Source organism: Ostrea edulis, chromosome 8, assembly GCF_947568905.1.
Source record: "Ostrea edulis chromosome 8, xbOstEdul1.1, whole genome shotgun sequence".
Taxonomy (NCBI): domain Eukaryota; kingdom Metazoa; phylum Mollusca; class Bivalvia; order Ostreida; family Ostreidae; genus Ostrea; species Ostrea edulis.
This window is the reverse complement of record NC_079171.1, coordinates 70501188-70513712: the sequence shown is the minus strand read 5'-3', so window position 1 is coordinate 70513712 and position 12525 is coordinate 70501188. Positions and strand designations below refer to the sequence as shown.

The 12525-nt window shown below is 33.8% G+C and overlaps 1 long non-coding RNA gene across 1 annotated transcript; it reads left to right on the top strand.

Moving 5' to 3' along the window:
• The first annotated feature begins 1548 nt into the window (after nt 1-1548).
• LOC125666071 (uncharacterized) lies at nt 1549-3262 on the top strand. The gene is made up of 2 exons (XR_007366495.2): nt 1549-1694; nt 2604-3262. It is a non-coding gene; the product is annotated as an uncharacterized LOC125666071 (long non-coding RNA).
• Nucleotides 3263-12525: the final 9263 nt, after the last annotated feature.

Genomic DNA, 12525 nt, shown 5'->3' with positions numbered 1-12525 from the left:
GTGTTTCCGAAATTTATGTTACCAATATTACAACCTTTATATCAAACAATTTTACCAAAAATCCAATTCAACAATTTTACGGGTCTGCAAATTGATGAGTCCACCAGTTATGAAGTTGAGAAGCAAACATGACTTCAAAGCCACGATAAAGTATGGCATGCTTTTAGAAGAAAAAAACCCAGATCAACATATTCTGTCTTCAAGAACGTATGTTCCCGTAAGTCAGACTTTCATGCATTAGCCTTGAGACTTGTAAAGTCAAAGAACATAATGACTGTCCGGATGAAACTTGGGTTTGAGACTGAGTCGGCAGTAGCTGCAGAACTGTATCTCTCTGGAAAATATCTGTTCCGTCACAATATATTTTTTTTCAGAGAGCTACAGTTCCGCAGCTAAGTCAGTTGTAAACGGGGTATTATCCGAAGAGTGTTTGTATATATGTGAGCCGCCACGACAAAACCAGGCTTCTTGAGTTTTACGTCATAATCCAGAAAACGGCATTAAAAGAAATGTAAAACATCACTTCCGTGGTGGGTGGGCGTTACGTTGATTTTGTGTTATATCGAGCTGCGTTCTTTGTTTTGTTTGTTAATATAAAATGATTGTACATTGTCCTTTTAAAAATTTGAATGCACATTTCAAAAATAGTAGAAAGTCATAAAACCTTCTTTAACAAACTCTATGCAAATATTTAGACATTGGTAAGGAATGGAGAGTATTACTGCTACAGTGTGCTGCACAAAGTAGAGAGATAAAATGGCGGCCTACTTATGCACGCTAGCATCCATGTTCCTCCTAAGCATAGTTATTCCACGTCTTAAATGCAAAATAAATATATCCAAAAATAAATATAAAAGGTGTTTATATATTGTTTGGTCAGACTTGTCAAAAAGGAAATTAGCCAGTTAGCGGGTGTTATTGAATCGCGGTACGGAACATGGAACAAAATGTTATGAGTTCATTTTTTTTCCTAACCAGCATGACATGATCTACAAAGAACATAACCCACGAACCATGAAAAATTGCCTAGCCTGGGATATTGATAATTTCTGTATATAATAATTTTCGGGATATAGGCTTTCTAGAAATGTTTTTCTTTTTTTCACATATTTTATACTTTTTTGTTACTATGACGTTGAATATTGTGGTATTTAATGTTAAAAAAATTAACATTTCGGGATACACGTCACAACAATAAACCTCCAATGACCATGTACAATGTACATGAACCTATAAATCTCTGAATATATCAAGTTATATGCACTCAAATAGCTAGAATCGCTTATTCAATGATCATAATAAGCATTTTTGACCAAATTTGGGAAATAGAAATAAGAAATATTTTGGAAATGATGTTCAAAGCCGTGATTGTTCAACTTTACTTTTAAATTATTTTTACTTGAATTTTAAAATACTGAAATAAGAGGAATAAATATAGTATGTAGTTAATTTACATGGTGAAAGAAGTGAATCATTGGAACAATTCTGTTTCATATCATATTCCATAGTTTTGGGTTTTTTTTTTTTTTTTTTTTTAGTATTAAAACGACCGAGTATCGAACGCAATGGTAACGAAATAAGTTGACACCGCGTCTCGTCAAAACATGTTCAATTCGAATTTACTCGGAATTACACGTTCAACGAGCATTTGCTGTGAAACCTGATTAAAGGAAAATTACTGTAGACACCTGATAGTAAGTATCAAATGATCTTTTTGTTACATGTACATGTAGATTTCATAGCGTGAATAATAACAACACAACATAGATATAGGGGATCAGAGTCAGTATATTATTGACTCTGAAAATACGATTTGAGAAATGATACTGTATAAATTTTACTGCATTTATCTTGATCAATAATTGTATATTCCTATACGTATTAATCATGTAAATATACTGAGGTCTTTTAACCAACATTTTTTTTTAAATGTTTGTGCAATACATTATTGACTGACAGAACGTAATTCATGAGCTGTGATCTAAAAATCTTCCAGGCATTAATATAGATTTGAATAGAATTACATCTAGATACATATTTGAATTAGGATATATCCTAAGGCACTGTAGTTTTAAATTGTTTGGATTATATTGCATTTACATGTAATGTATACATGCTTGTAAATGCCACAGAATGAGAAATAATCTAAATTGGCCTATTTTCATAATGTTCCCAAAATAGAACCATCATGTAGATCTATACAGGAAGTAACATTTACAAATCATGTTTGTTATTTGCCAGTTAAGTATCATAATGATAATACTAGTAGTTCATAATAAGTAATTATTCTGCTAAAATCAAATACCCTTTTTATTGTCAACAAATACATCACTGGTAGAAAGGTTATAAAGCTTTTATCTAGCACAAGTTTCCATATTCTACAGGTTTGTATATGTCAGCAAGTCCTCAAAAGCAGCTTTAGGGGTTCCCAGGAGATTCTGATGCTCACTGTTAGACTTTCACTGTTGTCAAAATCATACCTTATTTTCTCTTTTCTCAAAACTTCAGCTCTCAAAAACTTGTTTGATTAATTATGTCACTCCTGTTTTGTTGAGCATGGTGTTGTCAGCAATAGGTTCAAGTTCCTCTATGTCTTGTTGTAGGTGATTTGTACAGAAACGAGCTCCGGCAGGAATGATGGCCTCTTTTGAAATGAAGATTTCATGCCTTTCTCCTACTGGGACTACAACTAACTTTGGACCTGGTCACTCGCAGATACAGCATGAAGTGTGCCCTCTTGATGTACATGGGGATGGGAGTGATACAGAAGGGGGACTAATTGGAAGAACTGCTGCTGCTGGTGGTGGTGCTGGACTGTCTTGGATCTGTTGCTTAACCGACTTGATATTCTTCTGTTTAATATGGAAGCAACACACACACACTCTGGCATATATTGCACAGAAAATAATGATCAGATGGTGCCCTCCCTATCAGAGTGGTGATCACTGACCTATATTTCTTTGAAATCCTGGATCTGTGTTTTGGTTTTACTCTCCATGGACAGTTGAAACAGAGAAAGAATTAGGGACCACTCCTTGGCATATCTGAAATATTTATGTCATATACATGTAATTAAAATATACAATTTGGGTTGGATGAAAATCTTATCTTCATGTTAAAACCCATTAGCCTAGGTTATTTTTCCTAAAATCTAATTATAAATCAATTAACTTGTTAATTAATGCTTGGTGAATCAATTAATAAATTGTATTCAAAAACTTGGAATTATTTTTTTTCCACTAATAAACTGAAAATGTGTATCTTCAAATGTTTTGTTGATTAATGTCAGTGTGACATATATAGGGGATATGGGGTTTACAACAATGTATATTACATGGTTAATTTATTTCTATAATATAGTCCATGTAAATTTCTGTGGAAACGAGGAAGTTATTTATATTTGGTCTTTCCTATCCCGGGGTAGGAAAGACCGAATATAAATAACCCCCTCGTTTCCACGGAAATTAAATCCATGAGAGCCTGAAATCTCCCAACCTGGGTCTGTTTAATGGACCCTTCCAAAGTCCTTTTTTAAGGAAAAAGTAAACCATTTTCCTAATCCAAAAAGAAAACTGGTGCAAAAACCATGCACATCTCCATACATGAAATAATATAAATAATAGAAAAATTATCAGTAGTATTGTAATACATTTTCGGGAGGTGAGGGTTTGCCGTTTCACCTTTATAGATTGGTTTTTTTTCCTAACATTTAAAACATATCTTTTCAATATCAATTTTGTCTATAGCACAAAATAAAAATTCTAAAATCAATTAAAGCGTTTGATTTTCGTGTGTATATATAAAACAAAACGAAAGAAAAAAAACTAGGATCCTCCACTAGTAAACTATGTTTTCCATTTAGAGTTATTGCCCTTCAATCGAAAAAAAGTAAATATAATTAAGAGAATAATCTACATTTCAACACAAGTTATGTCAAATATGATTTAACAAGATATATTTTGATATGTATTTAAATTGAACTACTTCTATTAAAAACAAACGTTCTGTGTGTTTTTGTAGGTGTCTTTCCACGTATATACAAGGGACTTATGAATTTACGAACTTAAATAGTTGAACTTCAAAACAAAACGATAATTTTATCTTCGTTCGATGTATGAATATTGTGCGTTCAAATTCTCAAGTACAAGTGTTTGACATTGCCGTAATATTCGGACATTTGTTAATGTAACACGTTACTACAACTTTACAGTTATTATTGACAGACTTAATATTGTATAAGAAACTTTTAACTGTAGCCTATATTAATTAAACGTAGATCTACATAATTTGTAAAAATTATGAGAACCAATGGACAAATTCATAAGATAGATCATACTGTCTGAATATATATCGCACATCTCCATGCGTAATACATGTGTACATGCTGGGCCTGTTTAAGGTAGTACTCTACATCGTCATAATGGCTGACTTCCTTTAAAAACATGGATGAAAAAAAATCGATATCAGCAATATTTGGCCTTTTCCTTTTCTATTTAAATACTTAACTGAGTAGCTCAGTAGGTTAGAATAACGACTGCAGATCTGTAGGTCGGAGGTTCGAGTCCAGCAGGGGTTTTAATTTTTTTTCAGATTACCTTCCACTAAAACTGTATTTTTTGACAAAATAAAGTAAATTTGAAAATTTTCAACTTCAAAATATTGTTGTACATATCCTCCACTTTTCATCTACGTCAAATCTCTCTGGTGTAGCACACCTCCTTAATTGAAATGTTTACTGGGGTATTCCTAGAGAGAATGTTCTATCGTTAAAATGATAATGTCCTACGGCACCGATTGTGGTGAGGGCCTGTCCCGAGACACAGTTAGATTATTCTAACTAGGGTATTCCGTATGGCCGAATATGTTTGTACTGTACGTTTGATTCGAACATTCATTCTGTTTCGAACAATATCATTTTTTAAGTAACAAAAGGTAGGGAAATCGGTACTTTTAAAGCCATCGGAACGGACTTCGGAATCAAACATACACGATAGGTTACCCCCCTCCCCCCCCCCCCCCTCCCCTCCCCTGTACCTTTTTACCATAGGCCATGACTCTCATATTTACTCGTTTAGATATTGATTTTTTATTTTAAAAAATATATAAGAACATAAAAACTCACCTCTTTGCTGTTTCTTTTTGAGTCGTATCAACTGTGTTAGGTGTATGTATTGACTTCCTTGGAATCTGACGTTTCCAGACGACACTTTCGTTATTATTATTTTTTTTTTCGACATGGCCGCATTGCTTACGAGTTAATTTTTTTGATGGAAAGTGTTAATCTAACTTTGCATTTTAATTTTAGTTTACAAAATTGAGTCGTGAGTAATGCGGCCCATGTGAATTTATAGACTGAAGTTGGCAAATTTATGCGATTTTCCCGGAAAACGTGAAACTGCGGTAGGTTTGGGCATTTACTTGAGTGCTTTAAACATCCGGTGTGAGGAAACGATTGCGCAATACAACTTGGCTCATGTTATGGATAAAAAATATAATCTTAGATTTATTCTAAAGTGTTCTTTAATTTTTCCAAATTTGGTAGGCCAAAAATGGCATATTCTGGGTCATGTTCTTTATGTAAATATTTTATCAGTAAGATCATTGTTTTTGTTGAATGTGTTTCTGTGTAAGTGGATAGGGCTGTGCTAGTCTATTAATTAGTCATACAAGTATGTAGATAGAACTGCATGCATTGTGATATGTTAAGTAAAAAAATAAAATGAAATTATCCTTATATAGTTTAGCAATGTCAATTATTTACATGCATGCTTTGGGAATTTACAGAAGCTCCACTTTAGAACCTGCGTTTTGATTTAAATCATACCTGATTAATAACAGAAATATAAAAACCAATTGACCATTTTGAGAAAATTTAAGTATAACCCCCACGACCTGCTGCGGACATCGATCGTCATTCTAATGGTGTCTTTTGCGATATGATATTTTAGGTTTATATGCTTTGAAACTGGCAAACTAGCTAAAGTTGTTTTTTTTCTTCTTTTTTTTTGAAATCAACTGAAAATTTTGAAATGTAATTAAAATCGGTCATTGAAAAAAACCCACTTGTACTGAGTAAAAAGCTTCAGAGTAAGGGAAAGCAATATTTAAAAAGTTTATTTTCAACCTTTTTTTTTAAATAACTTTTATATTTTTGTCAGCTTCATAGATAGACAAATACCACCAGCATTAATGAATTGCATCCTGTCACCTTCGTCAACGTCCGAAAGGATATGTCACTCATCAATGATTTCTGATTGTCCACACTAAATCTGATTTTCTAAGAAGAAGAAAAAATGAAAATAATAAAATAACTAATAATCACCGCGCACTAAGGTGTATTTAGTCGGAGTACGTACCATGATATCAATTGCTAATTAATCAATACTAGAATTTATGAAAACAAAATCTGGGAAAACAGGTACAAAGTCATTGAAATTAAAAACAAAAAAAAATCACACTCATCTCTACCAAACTTCCACCAGAGTTCGTCTGCTTACTTATTCGTAGGTGACGTAATGAAGCCTCGACGGGGAGTTTCTCATCACTACATATTCTTTTATTTTTGGGCCTGATTATCAACCAAATCATGAGATGAAAACAAAACAAAACGGTTACGAGATACTGGATCGTTTTCGCTGTAGTGAAGCATCGCTACATAAATCATGAAAGACAAAGTTCATATTAGAAAATGAATTATACATATGACAAACATATCAACTCTTTCAAAAACTTTACAATGAATCTGCTTTTCAAAATATGTATATGAAAGGTGAAGATTGCGAACAGTGATCAGTCTCATAACTCTTATAATCAATACAAAATAGATAGTTGGGCAAAGACGGGCTCCTGTGCATACTAAAGGTGGGATCAGGTGCCTAGGGGGATTAAGCATCCCCTGTCGATCGATCACACCCGCCGTGAGCCCTATATCAGGTAAACGATTGCGCGAGACACTCGAGGAATTGCGATGGCCATTTTACTGCTACGGTGCTATTAGTCGGCGTCATTTAGAATGCATGTTTTCTTTAGAATTACTCTTAAAATGAAATCAAACGCGGATCATTAAATTGAATTATAAGACATTTTCCAAGTGTTTACTCATTCTATACGATAAATTGGATGAAACAGAAACTGTAATACCATGCAGAATTAGAACGTTTTGATTAGTGAATCCTTCCGCCACAAAATATAGTCCCTATCATTCCTTTTAAAATTTGAATTGACACAAACAATTTCAAATGGATAGGGTTCAGCAACAAATGTGTAATATATTTGCACCAATGGGATCAGTATTGAACCAGTGAATACTTAGTTGTAGCATCCTGTGCAGTTGTACTCAAAAACTCAGGAGCCAAGTTCCTTAAGCCTAGTAGAATAAAGTTCACTTCACATCTAATTCATTCGAAATCTTTTGAAACCCTTCGTTTCAAAATTTCTAATACATCATTATGTAGTCTAGCTTTCCTTTCATTTGATAGACACATTTTTCGTCTGTCTGAATGTATTTTTTTGTATGTGTGTATTGATGTAAGCATGATGAAAACAGCGATACACGTGTAAAAAGAAGAGGGAAAAAGCACCTTAATGAGCAAAGACTTGATTATTCAAAATTCATGAAAGAAAGCACCATATTTTTTTTAAATTTTCTGTGAACGTCCTCGCCTTCTTAATAAAACATTTATCACCAGATCACCATTAGACACAGGATTAAACACACACATACACACGCTTCATGTGTTGTTTATTTACTGATCGCCGGAGGGCGTGATCGTGCAGCCCACACCGACAGTCAATAGGACGCCGTCACGTCCGCGTGTAGATTTCACCCATTCCCCAATGACTTCATTCACGGAGATTACTCCATCCCTTTAAACCTTACGACATGTCGGACCTCGTTAAGTGCTTCGCTTTCTGGTGAATGTGTATAGGTGAGGAATATTAATTTTATCTTTACAGAATAATAACGAGAAATTGCATTTTTTTGGGGGGGGGGGTGATATCTCATCTTAATTGTCCTTTGTTTTGTTTTTCTTAATTTGCAATTGGTGTTGCGTAAGATGGACCACGTAAATCATATATTTTCATAGATCCAAGGTAAATTAAATTGCTGATTATATATATTTTTTTTCAAATAGCGTAACGTTTACGTCCGTTGTGTGTCGAAGACAATATAATTCTAAAAAAAAAAACCAAAATTAATTTAGAAAAGAAAATATTTTTTCACCTTGTCTTTTTGCGATGACTAACCTTTTCCTGCCGTGACCATGCCTTCAAATTTACAGCGCATAAATGTCTTTATCTGTACGTAAGGGGGTAGTCTAATAATTGGAATTAAAGGAATAAGTGGTTTAGTTTCATTACGCTCAATATGTTCATACTTGAAATTGAAAGTTGAATTGAATCTCCATCAAGAAAAAAAAAAAAAAAAAATAAATGTTCATTCGTTATACACAGTCACACAACTATACATACATAAATACCAAAGATAACCCATGAAAGTTCGAACGCTTATTTCCAATGGGGTCCTTTGATGCAAGAATGTCTCTACTAGGGGGCCATTTATGTGGGAGGAAACCGGAGTATCCGGAGGAAATCCACTTGTCCGAGCGGGTGACTGCCATACCCTCTCACATACAATCACTGCCGATCACGGAGATCACACTTGGGTTGCAGCGGTGATAAGCGAGAGCGCTTTTTAATTGATTTTTATATGATACATATATGACAATTGCAATTTAATCAGTACAATAACTGTTAAAAGAGACAATTCGTGTATATCTTGTTTTTTAAAAATATAAATACAAGTACTACCTCTGCGCTACCCGGAGAGACATTTGCCTTTATTGTTAAAGTCTCTTTTGAATTATATCTTCTACATTCAAATCCACGATACTGTTTAATTAGCAGTACAAAACATTAGTACGGATATCCCAACCCACCCATCCCCACCCAACCCCCCAAAATTGTACCTTGAGTAGAATTCTTGACATTGATCTACTTGATATAAAGTCACTGGTCGAGTATTCATTGAAATATAGGGGCGGATCCGGAAAAAAATAGCATAAGGGGCGGGAGCACAGGTTCCACCTCCCCCGCTTTAATAATAAACTGGGGGGGGGGGGTGTCTCAACACAATGACAAAACAAACGTGCATGACTCGTCATGTCTGCTAAAAACAAATGCATGCACCCCCTCTTCTGTTCAAGGTGAGACCCGCTTTTAACAGAATGGTAGGTTGCAACACATACCCCCACACCATCAAAGTCATATGCTCCCTCAACCAGAATGCATGTTGTGGTAATTTCATAAACGGTCCTCTAAAAATGCTAAACATAGCCAATATCTTGTATTTGATGTTTAAACAACATTTATTCAGTAAATTGAAGGGATTTGCCAACAGGTTGACCCTATAATAAACCTCTCCCTTAACATAGATAGTACATTTGTATCTAATATTGAAACAACACTTATTCAATAAATCGATGGGATTGGGTACCAGGCTTAACGTATAAGAACCCTCTCCCTAAACATAGGTATTACGAACATAAACGGAGTATCACTTTGTTAAATAATTGGCCTCATTTCTATGTACACATCTTTCTTGTCGCTCAGTCTTTGTTACCGTGATGTTAACACGCGTCCATTCTATTCTTACAAAAATGGCATGCACATGCATTTGCTGACTAGCCCAGGAAGGATATGGAAAAACCAGGGGTTTATTATACCCACACGAAATGCATGCATGCAGCAATGAAAACTGTAACAAAGACAGATTGGGATGTACTGTGTGAAAACTGATAGGACAGGAATTGTTGACTGATAACAAAATCAACGTTAACGACGTGACCGACCAGAGGAAGACAGAAGTAAAATAAACTTTCTTACATGAGAAAAAAAACAGAAGTAAAATAAACTTTCTTACATGAGAAAAAAAAAACAGAAGTAAAATAAACTTTCTTACATGAGAAAAAAAAAAAAAACAGAAGTAAAATAAACTTTCTTACATGAGGAAAAAAAAACAGAAGTAAAATAAACTTTCTTACAGGAGAAAAAAAAACAGAAGTAAAATAAACTTTCTTACATGAGAAAAAAAAAAACAGAAGTAAAATAAACTTTCTTACATGAGAAAAAAAAACAGAAGTAAAATAAACTTTCTTACATGAGAAAAAAAAAACAGAAGTAAAATAAACTTTCTTACATGAGAAAAAAAAAAAAACAGAAGTAAAATAAACTTTCTTACATGAGGAAAAAAAAAACAGAAGTAAAATAAACTTTCTTACAGGAGAAAAAAAAACAGAAGTAAAATAAACTTTCTTACATGAGAAAAAAAAAAAAACAGAAGTAAAATAAACTTTCTTACATGAGAAAAAAAAAACAGAAGTAAAATAAACTTTCTTACATGAGAAAAAAAAAAACAGAAGTAAAATAAACTTTCTTACATAAGAAAAACAAAACAGAAGTAAAATAAATTTTCTTACATGAGAAAATAAAACAGAAGTAAAATAAACTTTCTTACATTAGAAAAAAAAAAAACAGAAGTAAAATAAACTTTCTTACATGAGAACACAAACAGAAGTAAAATAAACTTTCTTACATGAGAAAAAAACCCAGGAAACCAGTGTCCCATGCCGAGTCAAAATCGCAGGAAACTGCAGGGACTTTGTTATGAAGTATTAAGTATGAAAAATAGTATACAAATATATGAAAATGTGTGACATATTTCAAAATAAAGATAAAATGTATTTCTTTGTGAGAAGACGGGCTAGAACTGATATCTTGCACCAACGGAGCACCTTTCGAAAACAAATTCGTCATAACGTGACATATAGATACAACCCATTGGACCATTTATTTCCGAATCTAAAATACAACAATCCCGAGGGGTTCCGGGTTAGAATAGGTCCTCAGTCCCCCTCCCCTCGATCCGGGTTGAAAAAGGTAATCCGTACCATTTGCTTGTCGTAAGCGGCGACTAAAAGGGGCGGTCCTTCCGTTGAGACCGTAAAAACCGATGTTCCGTGTCACAACAGGTGTCGCACGATAAAGATCCATCCCTGCTCAAAAGCCGTAAGCACCAATCATAGGCCTATATTTTGCAGCCCTTCACCGACATTAGTAACATCTCCACATGAGTGAAATATTCTCAAGCGGAACATTAAACAATTTTCAATCAATAAAAGACATTACTTTCCGGTAATCTCTGTACCGCGGGAAATATAAAATACATTTCCATTCACTGAATATTTTCTCTTATATTTCTTTGAAATTGATAGTACTTTCATTGTCGACAATGAAAACAAGATGTACATTGCGCATGTTCCTTGAACACGTGTTGAACACCACGTGTACGCGAAATCATTACACAAATATGGAGCGTCGTCAAGGTTAAAGGGTGAATTCCCATCGTAATATTTGACGCTACGCCACTAGAATATCAATATTACTAAATATGCAAACCGTAAACCGGCTGTAAGCGCGTATTGCTATAGATTACATTCTACTTATGTTCATTCGTCTAAATAAGAAAGTACAACCGGAAGATGTAGTAGTCTGAAAAGATTGTTTAAGTAAATTTTAGCTACACACGCAGTGTGATTACTTCCGTATGAAGTGCTTTTAATCATCTACCTCATTGGGAATTTCCATCGCTGCTTTAGAAGATATGGCCAATTGAACTGAAACAAAATCAAGTTACTTAATGTGTTAAAATTATTCACAATATAATCCCATTGATTGGTTATATAAATGATCAATTCGCATATTCACACTATCTTGCATTGATTTTATTTAACATTGATGGCAATATCTAGGAAATTAATTGACTTTTTCTTTTAACATATACATCGATATACACACGTGTGTTTTATAACTATACATCGATATATACATGTGTGTTTTATATATATGATAAACATGAAAACTGTCAAACAAGGAAAAGTTTTGAATTTGAACACACTCTATTGCTTTTTTATGCATTTTGGTATTACAGATGATATGGATATTAGATAAGGGTGGAGTAAGGATATGATAATACAATCTCGCTTTTCTGGGTTTGTTTTCCTACAACAATATATCCTGTAATGTATTTAATACTTACCCTTCCCAAAAAATATAAATAGTTTACTCGAGGTAAATCAATATCAACACGTATAACCTTAGTAACTCAAAGAACAACAACTCTTCACGTGTTGCTGAAGATAAGACCGCACTTATTGTAAAGTTACGTTACCTTTTCTGGTATAGCTCTGATTTACTCAAACTAGTTTCCATGTATACGTTGTTCATAAATATTTAAAGTTTTCTGTGTATGTGATTGATAGGAATGTAATGGCTATAAAGCTACCACAACGAAAGGTGATTAGTTTCATGTATTGGGAAGATAATGCTAAAGATAGAGGAGTCACATATCCCCGGACACATCAGGAGGGAAAACATTTATTGATAGAGCACCTTAATGACATACATCTGGTGATGATATGTTATAGAGCACCTTAATTACATACATCTGCTGGTGATCTGCACTAC